Source organism: Chiloscyllium plagiosum, chromosome 8, assembly GCF_004010195.1.
Source record: "Chiloscyllium plagiosum isolate BGI_BamShark_2017 chromosome 8, ASM401019v2, whole genome shotgun sequence".
Taxonomy (NCBI): Eukaryota; Metazoa; Chordata; class Chondrichthyes; order Orectolobiformes; family Hemiscylliidae; genus Chiloscyllium; species Chiloscyllium plagiosum.
Window position 1 is genome coordinate 35,568,459 of NC_057717.1, and position 12,061 is coordinate 35,580,519.

A 12,061-nucleotide genomic window follows, 5' to 3' on the forward strand; every position below is an offset into this window, starting at 1 on the left:
ACCACTGTGCCGCCGTGCCGCCCACAAAAGTTGTCTCTGGTGCGTCCAGTAAAATGGAAACAGTGTTCACTCAGAAACCGACGTGTGATCAAAAGCAGGCAGACAGATGTGTCAATGAAAGCAGCAAGAACATTCCCCTGCAAAGGGTTGCAATACTGCACGTGGAAAGAAGAGCCGGAATTGTAATAAGTAGTGAAAGCGCCCATTGAGAGGGTTGCACCCACCAACCTCAGATTAAGCATCTCACACTGCACCGAGTGAGCTAACCAAGCACGGTGCACTGTGGATTAGTTTGCTATTACATTGCGAGCATAATTCATAAGCACTTTGTTAGGATCCAGTTCATTCCTCTTAATCACCATATCATTCACACCTTTCACTTCAGTTATTCCTTCAAAACATTACAATCTATTCAGCACTTGTCCCGGGATTTAAGTTCAACATTAATATCTTCATATTTTTACCCTCACCTTTATGTCGCTGATGTGATTTCCAATCACTCTGGCAGGCAGTAAATCAGTCGGGAAGTTACCGAAGGAAACCCAATCATTTCCGTTTACAGTGTTGGGCATTTCCCATCTGCTGACGAGACAGGGTCGTCTCAATCAACACTTTCTTTGTTCTTTCTACCTAAAACCTTATACCACTTCCTATTTTCAAGGCAGGAGTTTTATTTATAACACGTTCCAAGAACTGTAGCAACATTCCAATGTCCTGAAGCCCTTTCCAATTTAAAGTGAAAGTTTTTCTCCTTTCACACGGAAAGAGCTGTTACGAAGGAAGGAGTTTCCACGAGTTGTTTCCCATGGCTTGGCAGAAAGTCGCTGATTGAAGCTGCAGTGGCCGCTTTCTGTTGGCATCGGAAGCTTGGAGAAAGTGATGTCGTATTCTGCTGCGTGTAAACGTCTCACTCCCTGCGGACGTGAGGTGAATCATGGATGAGTTTTCCCGGTTCCAATGTCAATACATGGTCGGGGTGAATGCTTGTGCTGAAATATTTGAGGCTTATTCCCTGGGTGGGCTCGAACCACCAACATTTCAGCCAACTGCGCTAACCATTTAAGATATAGAAACTGGCAACGCAGATATCCAAAATCAAAGCTATTGACGGGATATGAGGATCCGTCGGACAGCAGGAACTTGCGTTGTTTTCAGAGACGGTCGCTGATTTTATCACCGAGAGGGTAAGCACACTGAGGAGCTGCAAACACTCAAATTAAAAGGCATCCACACATGCGCAGTTCTCTCGCATACATCTCCACATAGTAGCTCACTTACGATGCTGGGATTCGAAGCCACGATTCGATAGAAACTGAAGCTTAAAATCCAGCATCTGAAAACCCTCGATCCCACTACCACACAAAAGCCCACACTCAGATTTGCTATGACTAGTGTTTCAGCATCGATTTACTTCAGGCACTTAGACCTCGCAAATTTGTTATGAAATTGGCGTAATTTAAGAAGAAAGACCAAAGAAAATGTACAAACAAGGAACAGGCCCTTCATCCATTCAAGCCTGAGCCGATCCAAATCTACTGTTTAAACCTGTCACCTAATTCCTAAGCACCTGTATACCTCTGCCCCCCACCTACTCATGCATCTGTACAGACGCATCTTAAATGTATCTACCGTGATTACCTCTCCCGTCTCTGCTGGGAACGCGTTCCAGACACCCACCACCCACTGTATCCCTCTTAAACTTTTCACCACTCATCTTGAAAGCGTGACCTCTCGGTATTTAATCCTTCAATCTGGGACATAAATCTTTTCTCTATCTACCCTGTGTGTACCCTTCATGATTTTGTAAACCTCAAAAAGATCCCACTCAAACTCCTTTTTTCTAATGAAAACAAAACAACTCAACCTCTCTTCCCAGATTGCACCTTCCATACGAGGCAACATTTGCTTAAACCTTTTACGCGCCCTCTCCAAAGCATCCACATCCTTTTGGTAATGTGGCTTCCAGAAATTTGCACAGTATTCTAAGTGTGGACAGACCAATGTATTGTTCAATTTTAACACGACCTGCCAGCCATTTTATTCAATACCCCATCCAATGAAGCAAAGCATACTATATGCCTGCTTGACCACTCTATCCACCTGTGCAGCGACCTTCAGTGTATAATGGACCTGCACTCAAAGATCTCTCTGTCCATCAATTTTTTTTCCGGAAGCTCTTCCTTCATTGTATAACCCCATCTAGAATTAGACTGACCATAATGCGTCACCTCACATTTGTTTGGTTTGAACTCCAGCTTCCACTTTTCCGCCCAACTTTCCAGTATCCTCCTGTATTCTTAAACATTCACTTATACTTTCTGTTAGTCCAGAAATCTTCGTGTCATCTGCAAACTTTCTGATAATTCCAACAGTGCTCTCTTCCAGAACATTTACCTATATCACAAACAACAGTGGCCACATCACTGACCCCTGTGGAGCACTACTGGTCATCTTTCTCCATTTCCAGAAACTCCATTCAAATGCCACTCTCTGTCTCCTATTGCTCAACTAATTCTTTATCCACCTGTCTAGAACACCCTGCACACCATGTTACTTTACGTTCTGTATTTGGTTACCATGGGGAACCTTATCTAACTTCTTACTGTAGTGCATGTATATGACATCAACAGCCTTTCCTTCATCTATCAACTTGGGCACTTTCCCAAAAAACTTTATGCCTCTCACTGATATGCACATTATTTTCTAAATATGAATAGATCCTATCTCTCAGTACCTTCTCCAGCAACTTTCCCAACACTGATGTTAGGCCCATTGTTCTGTAGTTATCCGGAATATCCCTATTAACCTTCTTGTACAGTGGACAATATGATTAACGTTCCAGTCGGCCAGAACCTCACCTGTGCTGAAGTTCGCCACGAAGATATCTGTCAGGGCCCCAGCTATTTCCTCTCTCACCTCACTCAGGAACCAGGGATAGATCCAATTCGTTCGTGGGGATTTGTCCACATTAATTACCCCTAGCCTGCCCAACACAGCTTCCCTACTTAAGTCAACATGATCCAGACTAATCAAATGTCTTACTCTAGACTCAATGCTCATCATATTCCTCTCTTCAGTGAACACTGATGCAAAATAATCATTCAGAATCATACCCAGTCTCTCAGATTCAACATAAACTCTTCCTTCATTTTCCTTTAGTAGACCAATCCTTTCTCTGGTTACCCGCTTGCTTCTTATATATGAATAATAGGCTTTAGGACTCTCCTTAATTGTGCTAGCGTGAAGTTGTTTAATGACCCCTTTTAACCCCATTGATTCCTCATTTAAGACTTGTCCGACTCTTCTCATGTTCCTCGAGAGACCATTATGTTCTTAGCTGCCGAGGCGTTATGTATGCTTCCCTTGTCCTCTTGGCGAGTCGTACAATTGTCCTGTCATCAACAGTTCACGAATATTGTCTTTCAAATCCTATGCCTTCAACGGGACATGCCGATCCTGCACTATATTTAACCTATCTTTGAAAGCCTGCCACATATGAACTGTGGACGTTCCTACAAATAGATGTGTCCAATCCACATTTCCGACCTCTTGCATAATTTCGATATAATTTGGCCCAGGATAGTACTCTTTCCTCAGGGCCACTCTCATCTTTGTCAATGAGTATTCTAAAACTTACAGAATATTGGACACTTCCCAAATAAAGCACCCACGGCAACTGCTATCTCCAGCCCTGGCTTATTCCCCAATATCATTTCCAATATGGCCTATTCCCTCGTCGGACTATTGATATACCGCCGCAGAAAACTCACCTGGAGGCTTCTTACAAATGGTATTCCATCCAGACCTCTGACACCAAGAGTATTCCGGACAATGTTGGGAAAACGAAAATCTCCAATCAACACTAAATAATTGCCTCTACGTCTTTCCATGATCTGTTTAACTATGTTTTTCTTACACCTCACGCTCACTGTTTTACAGCCCCAAAAATCTAACCTCACCCTTCTTATTTCACTGCTGCATCCATAGTGTCTCACGACCCAAGCCTTACATGGTGTCCTCCTTTCGCACAGCCATGATATCATCCCTGACCAGCAATGCAACTCCTTCCCATTTTTCTTCCGTCCCTGTCCCGTCTGAAGCTTCTATATCCTAGAACATTTGGTTGCCAACCATGCCCTTCCTTCAACTAAATATCTGTGATTGCAATAACGTCATATTCCCCGGCACCAACCTAAACCCTAAGTTCATCTGTCTATGCTCCATGTATTAAAGTAGATGCATTTCAGGCCACCAGTTCTTTTGCATTCATCTGCTCTCTGCCTACTCTTCCCATTTTTAATGTTATCTTCCGGATTCTTAGCGTTTCCAGTTTCCACCTCACTGCCGACTTGTTTAATCTTGTGGTTCCCAGCCCTCTGCCACATTAGTATAAAACCTCCCCAACAGCAGTAGCAAAAACTCCCGAAAGGACATTCGTTCCCGTCTGGTTCAGATGTAGATCGTCAATTTTCTTATAGTCCCACATTGCCCAGAACTGGTCGCACAGTCCAACAAATCTGAAACCTGCCCTGCAGCACCATTCCTCAAATTACGTGTTCATCGTGCTTTTTTTTATTTATTTCTACGCTGGCAGTCACATGGCACCGGCAGTAATCCCGAGATTACTACTTTTGAGGTCCTCCTTTTTAATTTCTCTCCTGGCTCCCTGAATTCTCCCTGCAGGTCCTCATCTCGTTTTTTTTTTCGTTGGTGCCTGTATGCACCAAGACAACTGGCTGTTCACGATCCCCTTTTCGAATGATCTTTATCCGATGGGCGACATCCCTGGCCTGAGCACCTGGGAGGCAACATAACTCTCCAGAATTGCTGATGCTCCACAGTGAGTCCACCCGCAGCTCCAGAGTGACCACGCGGTCAAGCAAGTGCTGCAGCTGGACACACTTCTTGCAAGAGTAAGTTTAGAAAACCTTTACAAGGATTTGCAAGGTTTGCACTGCTTGGACATGAGAACGAAACTGAATAGTCTTCGTCAGATTCCCAGGAGCTTCAGGGCTTAGATATGGCCTCACAGAAGCTTATATAATCATGAGGAAGACAGACAAAGTAAATAGTCAGGGAGCACTTTTTCACAAGACACACGAGTTCAAATCTACATAGCAAACATTTAATGTGAGAGAGGAAAAAATTAAAAGGGATGTGAGGAACACATGTTTTTCACACAGAACTGTTCTGTGTGTGGAATGAATTGCCACATTTAGTGGCAGAGTCTGGTGCACTCACAAAATTTCAAAGGCATCTGAATGGGTGTATAGACAGGAAGACCTCGGAGAGATAAGGCACAAATATTGTGAGAAATGTATGGATTAATTTCGGTTATCTATTTAGCAAGGGCAAGTTGGATCGCGGGATGTGTTCCCATGCTCGACAACTCTGAGATGCTCCAGCCACCGGCATTGGTTTGAATACACCATTTTCACAAAAAAAAACGCATGATGTTTGTTACTCAGTCAGCGAGTTTGGCTATTTTGTTTGGAGGGTGGATGGATCCAGAGATGAAGGTTTTCCGGATATTTGCTGCCAATGACCATTCTTCTTGACACTTTCCCAAGTTCGCCATCAAAGATTTTGGCTAAAGAAAAATACCTCACGTATCGCATTACCCACTTTCCTCTCCAGCGAATCCGAAACCTGACAGATCTTAAAGTGGAACAGAATCAGAACTGAAAAGGCAGTACCATGATCAGACACACTGAAGCTTAAGTGCTGTCTGTGATGCACTGTGAGTCGACTCTGACATCTTCTGCTCGCACAAATAATGCGCGAGGCAATTTCAAACCTACTGGAGATTTAGTTTATTGCCAAGTCCCAGAAAGTGCTCAAGTATCATAAAACAAAACAGAACAACAACGAACCAATAAAAGTGAACATTTCCAATTGTATCCGTGATTAAATTAGGCCATCAATGCCCCGGTGATCACCTTTCTCCCTCACCAGGACAGTAATGAAGGAAATGAAAGTATAGCAACGTTTCACATCGCGATTGCCCACCCTTTTGCCACAGCATCAAAAGACGGCGAACAGATTCAATGCAGGGTCTTCTTTCGAAATAACGGTGAAATAACTATGTCTATTCACTTTCAGAGTAAACGGGGAACAACACAAGTTGTCTGGAATATGAATAACCAACATAGACTACTTGGGTTCCAGATTCTACTGATGCACAGACTTTCATATGAAAAGGTACCTTGGGTGATTGCCCTACACCCAGAAATCTTCTGGCTGCCTTCTGTTTGCCCTGTCACATTAACCTTGTGCTGCTCTAATCGAATTTTCAGTTCTTGCCATTTATCCGTATTGCTACTAGGGATAGCTGGTCGTGGCAACTCGTGACTGCCACACAAATTCTTTGCCAAAATTGGATTGTCCCGCAACGTGATTCGCAGTGCACGAACTTCGCAATGAGGATATGCCACGCGGCAAGTTACAAAGCACCGCTTCCATTTATTAAAGTAAGTTTCTGGGAACTGACAACCAGATTCCTCCTTACACTCGGAATTATGACAACACATAAACCAACAGCCTCTCTTAGAGACAAGTGACCAATACACATCTTGTGCCGGACAAACGTAAGTTGACAAGATTGCACGCAGGGACCGCACAGAAAACTATAGAGGAGAAGCAGACAGACGACCATCGAGCTGCATTCATGCAGTTCAGATACCCTGTAAACCCCATGCACAGCTGTTCCTTCTAGGTACACACAGGGCACTGAGTCTCTCTGACTCCGGGACTTGGGACTCGGATTATATGACCGTCTGCAGCACTGGTTACTTCCTTGTGTGAGGTAACTCCCGATGGAACATATGAAGAACACGATAGCTCATTGAGAAATACGTTCAAATTTGTACCCAAGAGACGTATTTCTGTTGTGTTTCTGGTCCTGTTCCTGACATGACATCCAGCATTGTACTTATTGTGTGCTTCCTGACGGTTCGGTGCATGCTTCTGTGATCGCATTGTGTGCAGTAATCTGCGTTTTAGCTGCAATTACGTGTGTTTGAAACCCAGGACCATCTGCCTCTATTCTGTTTTTTTCTTCACATGCGCAATTGCAACACAGTAAACGATCAATTAATATTGGAAAATGACATACACAGGCGTGTGAAAAGCCCAGTTTCAGTGGCAATTATGCAATGGTTAGAGATTACTTTTATTCAGGAGATAAGGATGGAAAATGTGTTTGGGTAGAGATGAGGAACATTGAGGAAAGAGGAAACCAGCCGGTGCAGCTTACAAGAACACTAACAGTAACCACAGTGTAAAAAAAAGTACAGGAAAAATACCGCCTGTGAATGATAAAGGAAGGCAAGAATTATGGGAGAGATTCATTTCCCTTCTTCCACTCCCGTTTGAATTGTAAAGAAACTTTGAAGAAAAACAATCGAAAAGTCATATATGCACCATCGAACAACGTGCACCATACCTTGGCCATTGATTACCGTAGATTAGCATACTTACAATGTGGAAACAGGTCCTTCGGCCCAACAACTCCACACCGACCCGCCCCAGCCCAAATGCATTCCTCTCCATTCACCCCGTCAATTTAGCACGGCCATTTCACCTAACCGGTGCATTTTTGGACTGTGGGAGAAAACCAGAGCAAGTGCACGCAGCCACGGGGAGAATGTACAAACTCCACACATTCAGTTGCTTGAGGCGGGCATTGACCCTGACTCTGTGCCATTGTGAAACAGCAGCGCTCACGATGGTGTCAGCGTTAGATGAGACTCATTTGCCGTCTTTTATTGGGAAAAATCTCTTTCATTGTGAGCATCTGGAAAGACCAGTTCCTTCGTGTGAGCATCTGGAAAGACCAGTTCCTTCGCCAGAAAAAGAAATGAATATGTCACTAACCTTGGACTGTTTCATGTCCAAGAACACTCAGATCAATACCTCCCTTGATCAGCTCTGCTGGACATGTTTGCAAAGAGATATGGCAAATTGCCAAGTGTTATTTTCCTTTCAATAAATAATTTTGACTCAGGTTGCCTGCAAATATCTTTTCCTACTTTTGTGCTTTTCTTATTTTACATTGGTGTCTCGCACCTTACAAATAACAGCAAAAGTATGAAAGGAGATGGAAGCATTTAGCTCATTAAGTCAACGGTAGCTTTCAATGCGATCACGGCTGATTTGGTCAATGCTCAACACACCTGAGCTATCTGTGGTCATGGCCGAGTGGTTAAGGCGATGCATTTAAAATCCATTGGGTTTTGCCACGAAGGTTCGAATCCCGCTGACTTCATCAGGAATGCTTTTCTGCTGGTACAATTTTCGCTCAAAGGTCAGAAAACCTATTTTGCGAACCAGGCCGGTAATTTGATTAGACTTGGGAAACTCGAGTTCGTCATCAGAAATGTTCCATATTTAAAACATTATCTCTGTTTCTCTTTCCAGATACACTGCTCGACACATCGGGTTTCTGCAGCTGTTATTGAACGTCCTGAGCAGAAGTGCTGATTTTCATTAGATTCCTTTAATCCCTGTCCACTGTTCTCTGACTCGGGTCAGTGGCAACACTTCGTCCTGCTCGTCAAAGTACTCATTCCTCACCGCTCCCTCTCCCATCATTAGAAACAACCGCAGGAAATCGCCACTTAACCATCTTTGTTCCAAAGTGAAACTCATCAGCCTCGGGAATCTCTCCACCAAACGGGACTTCTGATCCCTGGACATGGTGCAAGGCAGAGGATTGTGAAGAGATACTGTGAAAATATTGTCAGTTGGCAGTTGAAAAAATGTTTAGGAAGCAAACCATATAATTTAGGCTCCAGCTTTGTAAATCTTGAGAAACTCTTTGGGAAATGGAATCAGAGGAGAATGAAGAAGTGTGAACTGTCGGAACGAGTAGAGGACGGGACATTGACTCTGATGTTATCGGGACAGGAACTGATCTGAGACATTGAAATCATTCTCCCTCACGTACGTGAGGAATGGAAACTTCATCTGGACTCTGGGACAATGAAAAACTCTGGAACACTCAAGACAATATCCAAATATTTACTGGGATCACTACAGTACGAGTACAATAGATGAGTCATTTTTTGCCCAGTGTGTGCAGGAGGGCTTCCTGACACAGTACGTACACATGCCTTCAAGGGACGAAGCCACTTTCGACTTAGTACTGGGTAACGAGCCTGGCCAGATTTTAGATTCGGAAGTAGGTGCGCACTTTGGAGACAGCGATCACAATTCTCTCAGGTTTACTGTCGTGATTGAAAGGGATAGGTGTACTCCACGGAGCAAGAGTTTCAGCTGGTGGAAGGGAAATTACGATGCAATGAGGTAAGATTTAGGAAGCGTAGAATGGGGTAGGAAACTGCAGGGGGTGAGCACGAGAGTTAAATTTGGGACAATCAAGGATAATAGTAGAAAGTTGTGTGTGGAGTCAGAGGAGATAGGGGAAGCACTCAATAAATATTTTTCGACAGTGTTCACTGTAGAAAATGAAAATGTTGGCGAGGAAGATACAGAGCTACTTGCGTCTAGACGAGAAGAGATTGAGGCTCACAAGGAAGAGATATTAGAAATACTGCAGAGTGTGAAAATAGATAAGTCATCTGGGCCCGATGGGAGCGATCTGACGTTGTTTAGCAAATGCACTGCAGGAAGGTACAAATCAAGCTGATGCTTACAACGGCTCGTTTTGAGCCGCTAATTTGCAGTGAAGTGCCGGCGCCATTAAAAGGTGTCACGTATCTCGTCTAATTCCACATCCAGAGCTCGAAATGACCAGAGGTTTCTCGCTGAGTTTCTGCAGGGTCTTGTTTAGACGACACCATGACACTTTTTCACTGGAGTAGACCATGAAATCACGTCGTGACTGTGAATAAAACGATGGAAACTTCCAGCAGAGAAGGACGCGACCCTGAAGCAGGCAGCTGAGGACAAATGTTTATCCTTTGCCAGTGAAAGGCACTGCTTCACAAATTGGAAACTTCGGAAGTGAAGCAATGTTGATGATTATCTTCAGTGCTTGTTCACCTTTTTAATTCTGATTCCATGGCATTACATATCGACATTCTGCCAAATGCATGCTTGCCTCTTGGGCCAGTAGCGTAATGAATAACGCATCTGACTTCGGATCAGAAGACTGTAGGTTCGAGTCCTACCTGACTCGATGGGGAATGCTTTGCTTTAACCGTGGTCTACATTGACGCTCCCCTGTGAAGTTCTCTCGGCACGTCGCCTCTATGCTTCCGCATGTAAAGCTTGCATTTTTCCTATTGTCCATTTCAAATTCCAGCTCTCCACAACGGACACCTCCGTCAGTTTGGGGGTATCTTCTGGTGTGTCTCCCTCTGTGGGTGAAAATGAGCATGAGTTCCTCAAAAGAGTTACAATTCGTTGTGGAAGTGTCATACTTCTGTCCCATTATTGTGCCATGTAAGAACATAGGATAACCTCATTGACATTTGACCTGGAAACATTAGAACACACGAGACTTTGGGCCAAAGTTCGAAACTGCGACTAGAATAGATGGCTCTCTGATTAGTCGCAATGCACACGGGCGGAATGGCCTTTTCCCACTTTGTCAATCTTCGAAGACAATTTGAAAAAAAAATCTGCAATGAAAATGTTCAGACAGGGTGTTTTATTTACACCAAATACGATAGTATCTATAGCCTTGTCTTGTTATTTACTTGTGAGGATTCGGTATTCTCAGCACCGTGGCCCGGATCGTATTCCCGCTCATGGAATGGTTGTATTGTTCAGCAAACATATCGGTGTACCAGTACTTCTGCCGATTTTCCGATGTTGGCAGGTCATTGGTTTTGTCCAAAACATTATGAAGGTTAACATAAAACAAATAGCTGCAGGTGCTGGAAATCTGAGCCAAAAACGAAAATTGTTTGTGCAACAGAGCATGACTGGCAACAAAAACGTCGACTTTCCTGCTCCTCGGATGCTGCCTGACCTGCTGTGCATTTCCAGCATCACTCTGATCTAAAGTCAGGTTTCCAGCATCTGCAGTCCTCACCTTTGCCTAGTTTCTTCAGTGTCTCTGGTTCCCAATTCAAGAACTCCATCTCTAGCGGTTTCATGTTTGTACCTCCGTGCTGAGGAGTTGAAGAATGAAGAAAAGTAACTCACCTCCTCCATCTCTGGGGTAATTAGGGACTGAAAATGAATCGTGTCACATTGAAATATATCTACATGCGAATTAATCTCTGTCTTTTATTGGGACCATCTCTTTCACTATAACCATCAGGAAAGATCATTTAGTTTGCCAGACAAATATATGAATATGTCACTAACCTTTGTTTGCATCAGGTCCAAGAATACTCAGATCAATAGCTCCCTTGCTTACCTCTGCTGGTCATGTTCGCAAAGAGATATGGCAAATTGCCAAGTGTTATTTTCCTTTCAATAAATAATTTTGACTCAGGTTGCCTGCAAATATCTTTTCCTACTTTTGTGCTTTTCTTATTTTACATTGGTGTCTCGCACCTTACAAATGGCAGCAAAGGTATGAAAGGAGATGAAAGCATTTGGCTCATTAAGTCAACGGTAGCTTTCAATGAGATCACGGCTTATTTGGTCAATGCTCAACCCACCTGAGCTGTCCGTAGTCATGGCCGAGTGGTTAAGGCGATGGGTTTGAAATCCATTGGCGTTTCCCCACGTAGGTTCGAATCCTGCTGACTGCGTTATGCATCGTTTCCTGCTGGTATATTTTTCGCTCAAAGTTCAAAAAACCTATTTGCGAACCAGGCCGGTAATTTGATTAGACTTGGGAAACTCGAGTTCGTCACCAGAAATGTTCCATATTTAAAACATTATCTCTGTTTCTCTTTCCAGATGCACTGCTCGACACATCGGGTGTCTGCAGCAGTTATTGAACGTCCTGAGCAGAAGTGCTGCTTTTCATTAGATTCCTTTAATTCCTGTCCACTGTTCTCTGACTCGGGTCAGTGGCAACACTTCCTCCTGCTCGTCAAAGTGCTCATTCCTCACAGCTCCCTCTCCCATCATTAGAAACAACCGCAGGAAATCGCCACTTAACCATCTTTGTTCCAAAGTGAAACTCACCAGCCTC

The 12,061-nt window shown here is 43.7% G+C and overlaps 2 non-coding genes across 2 annotated transcripts; both read left to right on the forward strand.

The window, feature by feature from the left end:
* The first annotated feature begins 10,068 nt into the window (after positions 1–10,068).
* trnar-ucg lies at positions 10,069–10,141 on the forward strand. Its single transcript has one exon. It is a non-coding gene; the product is annotated as a tRNA-Arg (tRNA).
* A 1,449-nt stretch (positions 10,142–11,590) lies between these two features.
* Positions 11,591–11,672, forward strand: trnas-uga. Its single transcript has one exon. It is a non-coding gene; the product is annotated as a tRNA-Ser (tRNA).
* Positions 11,673–12,061: the final 389 nt, after the last annotated feature.